The sequence below is a fragment of the Artemia sp. Qi Xiang Cuo genome, chromosome 20, assembly GCF_049724085.1.
Source record: "Artemia sp. Qi Xiang Cuo chromosome 20, ASM4972408v1, whole genome shotgun sequence".
NCBI classification, from domain to species: domain Eukaryota; kingdom Metazoa; phylum Arthropoda; class Branchiopoda; order Anostraca; family Artemiidae; genus Artemia; species Artemia sp. Qi Xiang Cuo.
The window spans coordinates 8,197,265-8,204,579 of record NC_142813.1 but is presented as its reverse complement, the minus strand read 5'-3'; positions in this window follow the sequence as shown (position 1 = coordinate 8,204,579).

Genomic DNA, 7,315 nt, shown 5'->3' with positions numbered 1-7,315 from the left:
GGTCAATTGTTTCATTATTCATATTACAATGTCTGCAAAGAGGGGACAGGGGATTTGAACCACTTGAATTAAAAAACTTACATGAGAATACAAAAAAAATTAGTCCATTTGCTCCAGAACGATTTTTATGATGAATTTTAGAAAGATTTTTATTGGGAAAGGGGGAAAGGATAGGATTAATCTTATTTAATTTAATATCTGATAGCCTCCATCGATAAATATCTCTAATTGGGATTGGTCTCCCACTTGGCTGGTCAATATTTATAGCATTTTTTTGCTATTTCATCAACCTGATGATTACCACTTATGCCAGAGTGGCTAGGAATATACTGAAAATAAGTTCCTATGCCACTTGAAGCAAGATTATCTATAATACTGAGACAATGATAAGTGTCAATGTCCAACTTATACTGAAGATCTGAGGCCAGCAACTCAAGGCTTGATAGAGAGTCAGAATATATGATCATATTATTTGAATTGGCAATCAAAGCTTGGTTTTCCTTAAGGTGTTCTAATGCCGTGATTATGGCATTTAACTCAGCAGACACTATAGATAAATTATTGTATATTCTCTCGCCCATTGCAATTTTCAGGTGAGGAAGGAAAACACCACTTGCAGCCTTCTCATTCATTTTTGACCCATCAACAAAAATTTGGAAGGGATTTTTATAGGTAATTGTATTAAGTTCTGCAAATTTTTTCTGGACAAAAGCAATGGGGGTCAATTCTTTATTCCACTTTGAGAAGTCAGTATTTATTATGGGACTTGACCAATTCCATGGGAAGGATCGGGGGATAGTGGGTGCATTAGACTTTGCTGGTATGGGGAACTTCTTCTGAATATTGGCCTACTCATTTGCAATGCCTCATTACCTGGCTGGATTTTTTAACCAATTATGTAGTGTGTGCGAGCTATTTGATTCGATTTTTGTAAGATAATTTGTCAAGAGAAGGCTACGTCTCTCCCTTATTGTTGTTAATCCACTCTTCATAAGAAGAAACTTGGCGCTTGTGGGTTTCCTAAGACCAAATATGAGACGTATTATATCATTTTGTGTTGTTTCAATTTTTTGCATCTGGGTCTTTGCACATGCACCATAGACGATGAGCCCATAGTCAATACGGGGTCTTATATGTGATTTATAGAACTGGCGTAAGATTTTTTACTTACAACCCCAGGGTCTTGAAAAAAGTCTTTTTAGCATATTTGCTTTTCTATAGCATTTTTTTATTGTGTTTGAAATGTGGAGGTGGAAATTAAGTTTTTGGTCAAGCATGAGACCTAGGTAATTAATATGATTATCTTCTGGAATAGTTGTTTTATTTAGTGTTAGTTTTGCATTAACATGTTTTCGCTTTCGGTGAAATTGGATTATTTTTCACTTGGTAGGTGCAATGGGTAAATCTAAATGTTGAGAGAATTTTTCAAACTGGAAAAGTGACTTTGCAGATTTGACTGTGCTATCTCAAAGGTGTTGCCAGATGACCATAGCACCAGATCATTAGAATATTGTAGATTCGTGTGGGGTAGGTTCATGTCCCAGAGAGATAGGGCAAATAGGAGGCAACTGAGGACAGTTCCCTGAGCTAGGCCTTTGGTTGTTGTCTTTTGGGGTGAGGAGGCTGAACCAACACAAACCTTGAAACTTCGCACTTCTATGAAGGATTTAATAAAGGATACTAGCTTAGGTTGTACTCCAAGGTTTGCAAGTTTGTTTAAAAGGATTTGGTAGTTCACATTGTCAGATGCCCCTTCAAAATCTAGAAAAGCAGCAACTAGGACATTATTTTTTTAGAAAGATTCATTAATTGCATTTGTTAGCAAAATGAAAACATCTGTTGAGGAGTGGTGTTTCCTGAATCTAGTTTGAGTGTGAGGGATCATATTATTTTTTCAACAAACCAGAGGAGTCTCTGATAGATCATTTTCTCCATTATTTTCCCCATCACAGGAGTAATCATTATGGGTCTATAAGACTCGGGGTTATCTTTGGGTTTATTTTTCTTTAGGATTGGTAGGAGGGACGAACATTTCCATATATTGGGGAACATAGAAGATGCCCAAGCGTGATTATAACAATTTAGCAGTTCTTGTTTGTATGAAGGGGTGAGATTCTTTAGCCATGTAGGGTGTATATTCTCATAGCTGCCGCTAGTTTTGGTCCTAAAATGATGTATTACATTATTCAATTCCTGGATTGAAAATGAACAAGTTATATACTCGGATCCTGGGCGAGGTTGGTAACTTGGGTTCATAGGAATTGGGGACAGTTTGCTTTGATTATTTGATGTTAGCTTATTAACAAAAAGGGTTGCAAATAGGTTAGCTTTTTCATTATGATTGTCATAATGAGTATTATTATGTATAAGCTCATACAGGAGTTGGTTGGGGGAAGTCTTTTTCCCACAGATGTGGCTTATGACTTTATTTATAATTGGCTCATGTGTTTCTCTGGAGAGATTATTTGCAAAATTATTCCAGTATTTTTATTTAGCATCTATTATAGTCCTTTTTAGATTAGATTCTGCCTGTAATTTTTTTAAATATGTAGTAGGTGATGTTTTTTTTATGAATTCTGTCCTAGCTGCCTTTTTTGTTCTCCATTTATTTAGGCACTCATTTGTCCACCATGCTTTAGGAATGTGTTTAGGGAATGTTTTCTTAGATGTTATCCTAGGAATAGCATGATTAGCTGTATTTATTAGTAAATGTGCCAAGACTTCAGCGTGTGTGTCTACTGTTGTGTCTGGAATACATGAATATTTGGTGAAATTTGTAATTTAAACATTTTGCTTATTTTGGAGCACAAACCAAGTTGCTTTAGTGATAATATAATTGGAGGTATGATATAGAGTTTACGCAGGCTTGTTTAGAGTGCAAGTAGCAATAAATTTGTTAATTTATAGACTAACAATTCTATTCATATAAACTTTATTCAAAATGTTTAATAACACAATTTATAGGTCAATTGTGGAGAATCTGCCACTTTTGGGGTTGAAATAAGTATTCAGGTTTGGAGGGGTAGCAACATCTAATTCATTATTATTTGAAGTCATATGCTTAATGAATTTGCAAGCTTTATTTGCAGGTTTATTCCCCTACAAGAGGCTGTGGGCATTGAAGTCCCCAAAAATAATTATATTTTTTAACATATTAGAATTATTTATATAATAAAAGAAATCCATGGCATCTGTAGTTGGGCCATTAGGGTTATAAAAGCTTATTATGTAGGTTTTTATATTATTCAGCCAAACACTGATACAAAATGCATCAACATCATCTGCAAAATCTGGAAAATTGATGCCACAGAATTTTATATTATTTTTAACTAATAAAGCTACCCCACCTCCTTTTCTCTCTGAAGATCTATCCTTTCTCAGGATAGTATATCCCAGAGACTTAATTTGTTGATTTTGGGTTAAATGAGTTTCCTGGAGGCAAGCAATATTCATGGAATTATTATTCATAAAAGATATTAGTTCATTTAGCTTATTTTCTGTGAGTGATCTTAAATTCCACTGGAGTATTGATATATGTTGTGTTGTTGAATTATTCTTCATATGACTGTGTATCAATGTTCAGCTTTGTTAAAAGTAAAGCAAGATCTTTTTTTGCTTGAATGAGCATATTATCAGGGCTGTAGATTTTTGCCAATTCTGCAATGATTTTTGTTTTCTGTAGTTTGTCGGTTAAGGGATCCTGTTTGTCGGTTAAGGGATTAATTCCTGGTAGTGTTTCTGGTTTGTTTCTTCTTGGGAGGGTGGGGGCCAGGCTGACCTCATCTCACCGGACAAGGAGGCTTGTTGACTTGGTGATTCCTTCTGATAGGGATGTGAGCTAGGGGGCTTAGAAGATGGTGTTTTTATGGGGTGCTTGATGAATTGGGGGCGTTTGACTTGGGAGTTTTGGTTGGTTTCATTACAGACTTTATTTGGTATTGTTGGGCAGCATTTGCTTCCATTGCTGCAAAGGGGTATGGGATGGCCTTCTCTATTGCTATTTGGAGTGTTACAGCTCTTTCTTATATGCAGGGCATAGTGATTTATTTGTAGATTCATGTGGGCCTTTGCAATTGTTGCATGTAGGCTGAGTGTTGTTGCAAGTTGTCAACTCTTTAGGATGGAATGCTTTACAATTACTATACTCTAGGAGAATTTCATTGCATTTGTTTGTTTTGTGTCCCAGTTTGAGACACTTCTGACACTGGATAGGCTTAGGTTTGTATTCCTTGTGTGGTTTGATTTGCCCAAATAGGAATAATTTTTCTGGGGTATTAATTTTTTCCTTCAGTGTAAATAAGAAGGATCTACTTGTTTTTAGCCATTAGAGTTAGGTTGGCCTAGTTGGGTAACATTTTCAACTGGGATTGTGTTGCCAGCCCTATCTGAGAGCCCTTCTTTTAACTCCTGAATGGATATTTCTGGGGGAACATTATAAAATACTTTTTTTGTTGGTGATTGTTTTGGGTTCCGTTTAGATGCATTAATTGGGGTATTCAGAAGGGATTTTAGGTTAATTATTGTGTCTGCTGATTTCTGATCTTGGACAGCTATTAGCAGGGATCCATCACGGTGAATATTAATAGAGAACATTGATTTTAGCAATTTGAAAAATACAACTCTTATTGCAGTAATCTTTTTTATTTCAAAGGGGGTGGTAGGGGTAATTTTAAGGTAAATTCCTAAGTTTTGGGAGGGAGGATCTTGGGCAGGGAGAGGGGAAATGCTTTTGATTGGGGAGATTTTTTTCCTTTTTTAGAGCTTCTAGAAAGGACCTCTTGAAACATTATCATCATTTATAGTGACATTAGCCCCTACACTCATCATTGTCCTATTCTCGGAATTGGAGCTATCATTTGAACTTTGATATAATGTGATTGACCAGCCAAGATGGGTATCACTTTCACTGGCATTTGAGGTGGGATCTGGGGGGACTTTTTTTTTTGGAGGACTTCTAATCATTGCCTATTGGAAAAAGCTTTAAACAAAAACAAAACTAAAACAAGAAGGGATAATAGAATGATATCAAACCGTCTGCACTATACTATGGGGAGGAGAAACACCACAGTATAGCCCTGAGGATGAATTGAGCAGGATTGGCTCAGTACAACTGCTGATTAAATGCGATAATATTCACAAGAAAATTTATTTTAAATTTCTTATAAGGTTGCTGCTGAGATTTTAAGTTCTCGCTTAATTTTTTTTGTGACAGTGTCATAAAAAGCCGAAATTTTGACAGATAAACTTGGGTGGCAATGCTTTCAAACTGCAATTTCAGTAAAAAAGAAAAACAAATTATCAATATTTTTGAGCAACATTTTAAGAAATTTAAAAATAGGTTTCTTGTGAATTATTGTCTCGATTTATCAGTAGTTGTACTAAACCAATCGTGCTCAAAATCCTCCTCAGGGCCAAGCTGTGGTGTTTTTTTTTGTGGCTGGTGAAGTTTTCCCCGCAGTAGAGTACAGACGGTCTTTTATCACATTACTATACTTTCCTGTTTAGCTTAAAGCTTATCCCAATAGGCAATGCAAAGAACTCCCCCTAAAAAAAGTCCCTCCGAATCCCACCCTAAACGCTACTGAAACTGATCCATTTTTGCCCCATCTTGGCTGGTCAAGCTCTCTATCACAAAGCTCACATGAAAGCTCAAATTCTGGGAATACGACAAAGATCAGTGTTGGAGCTAATGTCACCATAGATGATATTGGATTTCAAAAGGTCCTTTCTAGGAGCTCCAAAAAAAGGAAAAAAATGTCTCCAATCAAAAGTATTTCCCCTTCTCCTGTCCAAATTCCTCCAACCCAAAACTTATGTATTTACCTAAAAATTACTTCTAATACCCCCTTTGAAATAAAAAAGATTACTAAAGTAAGGGTTGGAATTTTCAAAATGTTAAAATCAATGTTTTCTCTTAACATTCACCGTTATGGATCTTTGCTAATAGCTGTCCAAGATCAGAAATCAGAAGATATAATACTTAATCTAAATTCTCTTCTGAATACCCCAGTTAATTCATCTAAATGGAACCCAAAACAATCCCCAACAAAACTAGTAGTATATAATGTTCCCCTAGAAATACCAATTCAGGAGTTTAAAGAAGGGCTCTCAGATAGGGCTGGTAACACAATCCCTGTAGAAGATGTCACTCAACTGGGTAAACCCGACTCTAATGGATTAAAAATAAGTAGATCTGTCTTATTTACTCTGAAGGAAAAAATTAATAGCCCAGAAAAGTTATTCCTATTTGGGCAAATCAAACCGCACAAGGAATACAAGCAAAAGCCTATCCAGTGTCAGAACTGTCTGAAACTGGGAAACACAACAAATAAATGCAATGAAATTCTCCTAGCCTGTAGTAATTGTAAAGGCTTCCATCCTAAAGAATTGAAAACTTGCAACAACACTCAGCCTACATGCATCAATTGTAAAAGCCCACATGAATCCACCAATAAATCACAATATCCTGCATATAAGAAAAGATCACTAACACTCCAAATAGCAACAGAGAAGGCCATTCCATACCCTTTTGCAGCTATGGAAGCAAATGCTTCCCAATCACACCAAATAAAATCTATATTGAAATCAAATAAAACTTCCAAGTTAAACACTCCCAATGTATCAAGTACTCCTTACAAAACACCATCCTTTAAGCCCCCTGTCTCACATCTCTATCAGCAAAAATCACCGAGCCAACAAGCCTCCTTGCCTAGTGAGATGAGGTCGGCCTGCCACCCTCTCCCAACAAGAAACAAACCAGAAAAACTACCAGGAATTAATCCCTTAACTGACAAACTGGATGCACAACAAAACATACAAACATACAAGATGCCATGGATTTCTTCAGGTATATAGATAGTTCTAATATGTTGAAAAATATAATTATTTGTGGAGATTTTAATGCCCACAGTCTTTTGTGGGGGAATAAACCACCAAATAAAGCTGGTAAGTTCATTGAGCGTATGACTTCAAACAATAATGAATTAGCTTTTGCTAACCCTCCAAACCTGAATATATATTTCAACCCCAAAAGTAGCAGTTTCTCTACAATTGACCTACAAATTGTGTCTTTAAATATTTTGAATAAAATTTGTATAGATAAAATTGATAGTCTATGTACTGACCACTTCGCCATAGTTTGCTCCCTATCGTTGACAATAATGGCAATTTTCATGTTGGATTAATCCATAATTGCTATCTGTTAGTTAAAATAAAATATGTATTTGCGAACTAGTCTTTTCGGCCAAATACCCGTATACCTGGACAGCTGGTATGAAACTAGCGACAAATATGCGGTCCCCTGCCAATCAGAAAA